Below are 10256 nucleotides of genomic sequence, written 5' to 3'. Positions count from 1 at the left end.
GCTTTTTGTTTCTATCTAACCATGTTTTTTGCTATTGTTGTTGTAGTAGTTGTTCCTTTGTTCTTGCTTTCTAAACTTCTGTTTAATTAATCAAATATTTTTCAGCATTCCATTTTATATTTTCTGTTAGCTTTTAGTTAAGTATTTTTATGTTATTCTTTTCGCAGTTACTCTAAATATTATATGCATTTCATTCTTGACTAAGTACGATCTATACCTTAAATTAGTACTTTCACCACTTCTTGGATAATGCAGACAGCTAACTCCATTTACCCTTGTCCTGCCTTTGTGCTATTACTTTCAAATATTTCACTTTCACAAATGCTATAAACTTAAGACATTACTATTGTTGTTGCTTTAAGTCACAAATACTTTTTCACATTTACCCTTTCTGGGGACCATCTTTTCTTCCTGCAGTTTTTTGGGATAGATTTCTTTCACCTTGAAGAACTTTCTTCAGGATTTCTTGTACTGAAGGTCTGCTAGTTACAACTTTGCTCAACTTTTAATTGTCTGAAAATGTCTTTAGTTTGCCATAACTTTTGAAAAAAAAAAATTTCATTAGGACACAGAATTCTACATTGGTGGGGTTTATTTTCTTTCAGTACTTTAAAAATATCATTTCATCGACTTATACTTCCATAATTTTTGTTGAAAAGTTAACTGTTTGTCTTACTGTTGCTCTTTGAAGATCTAGTCTGAAGCACATATGTTTCTTACGTGTCCATATTTTCCATCTCCCTCCATCACATAATATAAGGTTTGATGGCAGAAACCACATGTGACTTGTTCATTCACAGCATCTAGAATTGTGCCTGGCACCTATATATTCAGTGCATAATTTCTGAAAGAATTTTTAAATGAATCAATTGAATACTATGATTATAATGCAATGCCTAACACAAAGTAGATACTTAACAAAGAGTGAAGGAATGAGATCATTGTTCCTTGACAAGAGCCATACTCTTATTTCTAAGTTCACAGTGCCATTCAGACTGTTGCACAGATCTCTACCTTCAATTAAATTTTACCACTGCATAAACATTTTCTTAACCATGTTAGTAGTTTTGATAAACTCTACTTGCATATTATATGTCCAGATAATGACATCTGAAAATAAGACATTAGCAGAGGTAAGATCCTTTTTAAGTTATTTATAATATTAAACATGAGCCAAGCCAAAATGCATTGTTGCCTTCATAATACAATTTCTAAAGAATGGAGATTGATTAGACACAGAAATTAAAAGAGCTTACAGGTGATTTTAAGCAAATAAAGATGATGCCCATTCTCAAAATCTGCCTTAACAACCAGCAGAGCCAGACTTACAAACAGGTAAAATTTCTTCTTGACAAAATAAAGGAAGACATCGTGTTTTAAAATAAACTGGTCTCGCAGTTTACTCTCATCTACTTTTTGCAATTAAGCACATTCAGTCCTCTTGTCAATTAACAAATGGTACAAAATCAACAAAAGTTTCGCCTAAGTGATTACTTAATGACTTCTAGATTTCCTCTATATCAGTTTACAACACTGGAGGCAAGGCTTTGAAGCTCAAAAGCTTATCTAACCTCTGGTTCTTTAATGAAAGGATAAAATGGATAGGCTGTGCATTGGAGCAAACCATTGCTCCGCCATATCCAGTGGAGGGCATAGAAAAGAGTGGGGAAATGGGAAAAGTGACCATTAATCTGTGAGTCAACACATGATCTTTGGATAACCCACACCCAGGAACTTCTGTAATAATGAGAAGAGCTGAGATCTGACTATTTTTATATTTTGAAACATCCATCTGGGGTCAAACTTTATAAAAATCAAGAGTAGTAATGAATAAATTATTTGTTTATTCAATAAATATTTGTTGTACGCCTATTTTGTGCTTGGGTGTTTGTGACAGAATGGTGAATGGGATAGTCAAGACCATGATGGTCAAGTAGCTTGCATTTAGTGAGAGAGCCTGAGGGGAAGAGTGACAGAGCTAGCAGAGTGTGAAAGTGCCATGATCAGAAAAGAACAGGATGCAAAGCTGGCAAAAGTGGGATGCACAGAAGTTGGCCAGATGATGGTGGGGCAGAGATGGTAGGTTGGAGATGGAGAAAGTGGGTGACAGTTGAGGAATTCAGGAGCATTCATAATGAAGCAAGTGATTTTCTAGGAACTAGAGCATGGAGATATCGGAATTTTCTATGAACACATTCCCCAATGTAATGGATGGTAAATGAGACAGATATCACCTCACGTCTATTAGAATGGCTACTATTAAAAATAAATAAATAATAAATGTTGGTGAGGATCTGGAGAAAAGGGAACCCTGGTGCACTGTTGGTAGGAATGTATATTAGTACAGCCACTATGGAAAACAGTAAGGAGGATCCTCAACAAATTAAAAATAGTACTACCATATGATCTAGCAATCTCGCTTCTAGGTATACAGTAGTCCTCCTTTATTTTGATTTTATTTTCCATAGATTCAGTTACCCTCAATCAACCAAGATCTGAAAATACTAAATGGAAAATTCCAGAAATAAATAATTCATAAGTTTTAATTTGCATGCTGTTATGAGTAGCATGATGAAATCTCACACAATCTTGTTTCATTTCACTCAGGACATGAATTATCCCTTTGTCCAATATATCCATGCTGTATATGCCCATTAGTCACTTAGTAGCCATCTAGGTTATCAGTTCTACCTGTTGTCATGGCATTGCAGTGCTGTGTTTAAGTAAGCCTTATTTTATTTAATAATGGCTCTAAAAGGCAAGAGTAGTGATGCTGGCAATTTGCATATGCCAAAGAGAAGTTGTAAAGTGCTTTCTTTAAGAGAAAAGGTATGTATGTATAGGAAAAAACACAGTATATATAGGGTTTGGTACTACTTGTGGTTTCAGACATCAGCTGAGAGATTTGGAACCTATCCAAGTGGATAAGGGCAGATAATTGTGTATCCAAAAAAAAAAAAAAAAAAAATGAAATACTATCTCGAAGAGAAATGTGTATTCCCATATTTATTGCCACATTATTCACAAAACCAAGATATAGAAACAACCATATCATCAACAGATGAATAGATAAAGAAGATGTGGTGTATATACATGTATACGCGCATATAATTGCATAGTACTTAGCCATGAGAAAGAAGGGAATCCTGCCATCTGTGATAACATGAATGAACCTTGAGAGCATTATGCCGAAATAAATCATATAGAGAAAGACAATGATCTCCTTTATATGGGGAATCTACTGAACATATAGAAATAGAGTAAAATCATGGTTGCCAGGGACTGAGAGGTTGGGGGAATGCAAAAATGTGGGCGAAAGGGTTTAAATTTTCAGTTATAAGATGTATAAGTTCTAGGTTTCTAAGGTACAGCATGGTCACTATAGTTAACAATACTGAACTGTGTACTTGAAAGTTGCTATGATTGTAGAGCTTTAATATCCTCACCATAATGACAGCAAAATGGTAATTATGTGAGGTGACGGATGTGTTAACTTATTGTGGAAAACATTTTACAATATACACACCTATCAAATAATCACATTATAAACCTTAAATTTACTCAATTCTATATGTCAATGAATAAGTTCTTAGGACTTAATATAAAGCAGGGTTATTATCAGTAACAATACTGTATTATAAATTGAAAGTTGCTAAAAGAGTAAATCTGATATATTCTCAACACAAAAAAGAAATGGTGATTTTGTGAGGTGTTGGAAGTGTTAACTAGTTCTACTTTCTTAGTCATTTCACAATATTTAAGTGTACCAAATCAACGTGTATACCTTAAACTTACACAGTTATATGTCAATTGTATCTCAATAAACCTGGAAAAAAAACCCACACATTTAAAAGATTAGACATGAAAACATTCCTTCAAAATTGCAGCTCTTCTGTTCAGTCAGTCACTTAGAATGAATATGAATTAATGAGAAGTTTAATTCTTTTAAATGTATTGAGAAAAAATTAAATGGCATTAACTTCCTCCATCCCCCAAAATTGCTTTCAGGGTAAAGTTTGTGGCTTAAATATATGCCTTTTTGTCTTTGCATTTTCACAGTATGCTGGTAGGTACCTTCCCTGGGAATATCCTTCAATGTGTTTATAATGACTTTTCATAGACTGTTTGAAGACTGGTCTAATTATGGCAACAGAAAAAAGCAGGACATCCCCAACGAAGGGTGTGTAGCTTTTAACTGGAGTCAGGGTGACTTTAAACATTCTCCACTTTAGCTCCCAAAAAACTTGGACTTCGCATTTGCTGAATTAACATTTGTGTATGGTTATCAGTTTGTTTTCATCTGGAATATTTATTTTTAAAGCTTGGCTTATGCTTCTCATTTACTTTTCAGAAGATACATAAGATTCCAAATACTTTAAGCAACCTGTAGCAGACATCAACTTGTTGAAAAGGACTTACAACAGAAAAACCTTTATGAGCTAAGTCACACCCAAACAATTTGGGGAAATCGTAGTGGGAAAGGGGATCAATTTGATACTAATTACTTAACAAGGGCATTCTTTATGTAAACCACAAAGGTGAACTTTAATCCAGTTCCAGAAATTCTTGTATATTTCTACGTAATATAGCCTGACAAGCCATGATTTATGTGAGGGCTGTGACCATGATGGTTCTTGTTTTGGCTAGAAAGAAACCAATGTTCATGAGAATAGCAGCCATTCTTAAAGTATATTCCACAGAAAGTTGATAGAAAATTAATGTAGAAAAAATAACAACAACAAAAAAATGTCTTACAGGCAAATAGGTTTAGCAAATGTCAGGTGAAATCTAAAGTAAGTGAGTCTTTTTACTTTAAGAATATTCAGTTGTGTATTGTGCCTCTCCAAACTTATTTAAAGATACCCTTTTAAAATTGTTTGTTTGTTTTTACATAGTATCTCACCTTCATCTTTTTCTTGCAATATGTTCTCGTGTTTCAGGCCCAATAACTATCCATTCTAACATTCAACTTTCTCATTTTCAAAGTAGAATAATACTTCATGTCATGAGGTTAATATGAGAATTAAGTAAAAGTTTATATACACATATAATTGCCTTGTAAATGATAAAAGCATACCAATGGCTATGTTTTTAGGCATAAGTATAACTCTGGTGGTAACAGTTAACATTCATTTCTCTTCAGATCTTTTTCTCTACAGGCATACCTCAGAGATACTGTGGTGAAGTTCCAGATCACTGCAATAAAGTGACTATTGCAATAAAGAGAGTCACAAATTTTTTGGTTACCCAGTGCATATAAAAGTTATGTTTATGCTATACTGTAATCTATTGAGTGTGCCACAGCATTGTTTTGAAAAAATCTGCATACCCTAATTAAAAGATACTTTATTGCTAAAAAATGCTAAGCATCATCTGAACCTTCAGCAAGTTGCAATATTTTTGATGTAATATTTCGCTTACCTTCTATTTGTAAAAAATGCAATATCTGCAAAGAATAAAATGAAAAGCAATAAAACAAAGTATATCTGTATTTAAACATGTCTATATCCCTTCGCAGATTAAAAACATGAAAATTTTGTCTTTCTTAGGCAACGTCATCTCTGATTAAGCTACTTTGACCTTTGTTTCTTACAATTCTATCCATGGCATCATTATTGCACTCGTCTCTCCCAATGCTAATACATACATACATATACCCTTTTCCACGATATGAAATTTTGGAGAAACACGAGATTGAATGATGTTCAACAGATGTCACACATTTAATTTCAGTAGGATGTGTTGAAGGCTTAGTTATGCATAAAATGAATTTCTAAGATGGAACTATAACTTGCAGTATATTTTCCAGATTTATTTTACAATGAAACTCTTCTTCTCCTGGAATATCTATGGGTCCAAATGGTCAGTATCTATGGGTTCCAATCCAAGTAATCTCACATTGTCCTTTGATGTTGATCTACAGGCTAAGTGTGACACTTAAATGTGAAATTATAAGAGCTAAATGTACCTATTGTAACCACTTTAATCACACTATTATAAAAATCATTTTGCCAATGTCACAGCTAAAAAACTTCTCAGAAAAATCTTGAGTAACCCAAGTATGAACATGATTATATTGATTTTTTTTTTTGGTTAATTCAGATTAATTTTGGCTAAAAATATAAAATCTAGAGGTATCTCTTTAGGCTTTGTCAATTCAATAGATAAACATAATTGAAGGAAGTTTTGATGATTTGAGTTCTTTATTTGTGCAAAATGTTTATTTTGTTCCGTGATTATTATACCATCCTAAACAAGCAGAATCTTTCCTGATTCTCAACACATTTTAGAAGCTTTTTTTTTTAATCACCAAAAGCTTATTTTCTGGATATAGGCATTGCATCTTAGGGTTTCAGCATGCCCATAATTATCTCAACATCCATATTCTATTATTAATAAACTTGCAACACTGACAGTCTTTGGATAGGACAACACTGACAGTCTTTGGATAGGACAACCTACCACACAACCCGCCTCCACGCCCCCAAAACTACCGTCACAGGTGATTGGACCAGTCTAGATAACTGATCCAAGCTTAGCCAATCAGATTCCTTATTATCAAAATTTAGAAATGTAAACTAAAAATCTGAGTCAGTTGGACAATGGCGAGTGCCTGCTCTTAAAGGTAATTGTGAGTCAAGGGAGGTTACAGTGCACAAGCCAATGAGAGCAAATGATTCAATTATTGGGACACAGATTCAATCATTTGTAATAACAACAAAAATAAATTAGTTTAAACAAGATAGGAGATGTTGTTTTTGTCTTCCAGGTAACAGATATTTTCTCTCACAGCTAATAATCTGAACAGAAATCGTCCATACTTGATACAACAACCCTTCATTGCTAGGAGCCCAGACACCTTTGATCTTGTGGTCTGTTCATCCTTAGGGCTGCATGGTCCATAATAGCTCCCTACCATATCCATGTTCTGGACAGGAAGATGGAGAAAGGAGTATGCCTCTGCCCTATGATCAGAGTTGCACACAGTACTTCCACATCAAACCAGAAATTGATCAGGTGGCCACAACTAGCTGCAAGAGTGTCCAGAAAATATCATCTTTAGCTGGGAGGCCATGTATTCAGCTAAATACTAGAGCTCTATTGTTAAAAGGAAAAGGGGCAAATGGAAACTAGAAAACAATTAGCAGTCTCTGAAACAGGCTTTAAGTTGAGAAAGGTAGTGCTCAAAGAGAATAAGTAGAAAGGAATCGGCATGTAGCAAAAAGCAGAAATGACACAGAGAGAGAGAGACAGAAACAGAATCAGCCAATTAGTGGTTGTCTGTGACTTTGCAATTACCAGACACCTGTCTGTTCCTACTGCAATAGAAACTAGATTCTGTGAAATTCTTCTGTAGCCTTTCAACAAGCCTCATTGTTTCTAGAGCTAGATTGAGTTGTTTGTTTCTTGCAACTGAACAATGCAAATAACATTTATTGCATTTTATTGAGCACTCATGATATACCATGGGCTTTATGTGGATTGTCTCATCTAAACTTCGTAACAATCCTATGAGGTAATTATTCTTCCTCAATTTTTGTACCTGAGGAAATAAGGTTTGGGAAGATCTCACAGATAACAGATGGCTAAGCATAATTTGAACCTGAATCCTACAGCCTTGCCCCAGATTGATGTTTTTCATCTCCATGAAGGACAGGCATCTGCATCTACAGCAAGATGAGGCCAGAGTAAGGCTGGAACTTGAGCCTAAGCTGACTTGCTAAAATGAGGCGGGTACTAAGGAGCCATAAACAGCAGTGTAACCTGAGAAAAAGCTTAGCTAGAGGCAGAAACTCGATGTCTGGGGCATATAGTGGGCAGTTGAGTATGTCTAACTTAAACTGTTGGGAGTGTCCATTAGGCATAGTGACAGTCGATCCAGGAGTAGTCAAGAAGGCTAGAGGATGGACAGCGGTGGATACACATATCAATAAAATTCTCAGACACTGAAGTGGTTAAGGTACTGAGAAGGGCTGCTATAGACTGCTTATTTACATCCTCCCCAAAATCATATCTTTGAATTCTAATTCCCAGTGTGATAGTATCAGGAGATAGGATCTTTGGGAGGTAATTAGGTCATGAGAATAGAGCCCTCATAATGGGATTAGTGCCCTTATAAGACACAGGACTGCTTGCTTCTCTGCTCTCTGTGAGGATATAAAGAGAAGACGATTATCAATAAACCAGGAAGTGGGACCTCACCAGGCAATAAATCAGCCAGCATCTTGATCTTGAACTTCCCAGCCTTTTGAATTGTGAGAAATAGGTGTCTATTGTTTACGCCACTCACTCTATGGTAATTGTTTTATAGCAGCCCAAGCAGACTAAAGAAGGGCCTCACAAAGGTATGGCAGAGACTGTCAGCTAGACAATCCTTTACTCCTTCCAAGAGAAGGCAGTTAAAGGGCTCCAATTAGAAATTAATTGCATCTTGATTAATTTCAGTTTTTTGCTGAACCATATTGACCTCTGACTCCTAGGAGAGGTCTGGCCCAAGGACTTGGTACCTATAGGCTTATCTATCATGACACCATCTGTCCTTGTATGGCTCAAACAGCATGAGCCAGTGCTGCTGTTAGAATCTAAAGGACCACTTCCACAAAGCAGCTCCTATGACTGCAGAAAAAGAACCATTGGAGAAAAGGTCTTCCCCCTAGCTCTTATCAGTAATCATTAACACGTGCCCTAATTAATATCAAGGACAAAATGTGTAATATGCCTACATCTTCATAGTAGAATAATTAGATGACTTTCAATAACATCTCAAGTTTAAGAAATGAGAGTTACACTAGTCACAGATTCTAGAGGTGAGGCATCTGAGAGTGAGCATGTGACCTGACCAAGGACCGAAATATTTTGAAATTTCCCAGGAGAGATTGATTTAGTTTCAGTGTTCAAATTGCCAATCTTCCTCCCTTATTATTTCTACCCATTTTTTTCTGCAAGACTTATAAGTTTCTTGCCTTTTCAACTACATATGTGTCTTTAACATGGCAGATGCCAGCTGACTGTATTTAGAAAGAAATAACTTTTAGTAGAATTCTGGAATCATAGAAATCAGGCTCCAAAGGTTTTCCAACAAGCCTTGAATATAATATTTGCTACTGTATTCCTGCCTATAAAAAAAAGTTTGAGGGTAGGGTAGAGAAGACATTTTCTTTTACTCTGTTCCTGACAGGCTAGAGAAATATAAAAGATAAAAAGAGGCACATTTCTTTTACAATTAGAATTAAGAAAGAGAACTTGTGATTAGCTCATAGAGAAATCCTGGAATGTAATAACTAAGGAAAAAATCTAGGAAAGCTAACTGGTTACTCCCCGAGGAAGAGCCAATCTAGGATACTAGTGAGAGACAGAAAAATTAATTAGTTATTAGTAAAATTTATCAATAAGATTAATTCATTGTTCGTAATATTTAGGTCAGTAGTTCTCAGTCCTGACTGCACATTGGAATCCCAAGGCCAGGCTGCAATTGGACCAGTTAAAGAGAAGCCTCTAGGCATGGAACCCAGACAGCTAGGAAACCCTCCCTAGCTGGTTCCAATGTGCAGCCAAGATTGAGAACCTCTGATTTAGGCAGATTTGAAAAAGAAAGGTTGAGAATATCAGCACATGTTATTTCAGGCATTAGAAAATGAGTTTCAGAGTGCAAGAGTTGGGGAGGGTGAAAGTATTGATCACCTACAAGGGACAGGTAAGACCTGGCAGACAGGGAGCAGCAGGATAACAATACATCTCAGCGTGAGATGAGGAAATCTCTTTAGTCCACAGGTTTTGTTTAAAAAAATGGAAGTTTTCAGCAGATCCAGAACTTATTGACTTCATTTCTTCCTCACTGTGGTACCCACATCCTGCAGAATCTGGAGGAGTGTGTCAGACAGAATGTAAAGAGTTAAAGTAATGAAAACATCATGATTCAACAGTGTCTTTACAGCTGGTAGAGAAGGGCAAGAATTAACCTTAGAATCAGATGAAGGCTTTTAAACGTTCAGCTGAACAGAGCAGGGAAATGAAACATTATGGGATATCCCACTACTACAGAGAAAGATATGGCTTAAAGAAGGGACCCAATGGTTTCTGTTGCCACTAAAGCCGGTAAATTATTCAAGGCCTGAATATTCAGAGTATTCATTCGAAATGGCCAACAAGCACATGAAAAGATGCTCAAGATCACTAATCATTAGGGAAATGCAACTCAAAACCATAATAAGATATCACCTCACACCCATTAGGATGGCTACCATCAAAAACAGAAA

The sequence above is a fragment of the Pteropus vampyrus genome, unplaced genomic scaffold (assembly GCF_000151845.1).
Source record: "Pteropus vampyrus isolate Shadow unplaced genomic scaffold, Pvam_2.0 Scaffold260, whole genome shotgun sequence".
Lineage (NCBI taxonomy): Eukaryota > Metazoa > Chordata > Mammalia > Chiroptera > Pteropodidae > Pteropus > Pteropus vampyrus.
This window is presented reverse-complemented; position numbering follows the sequence as displayed.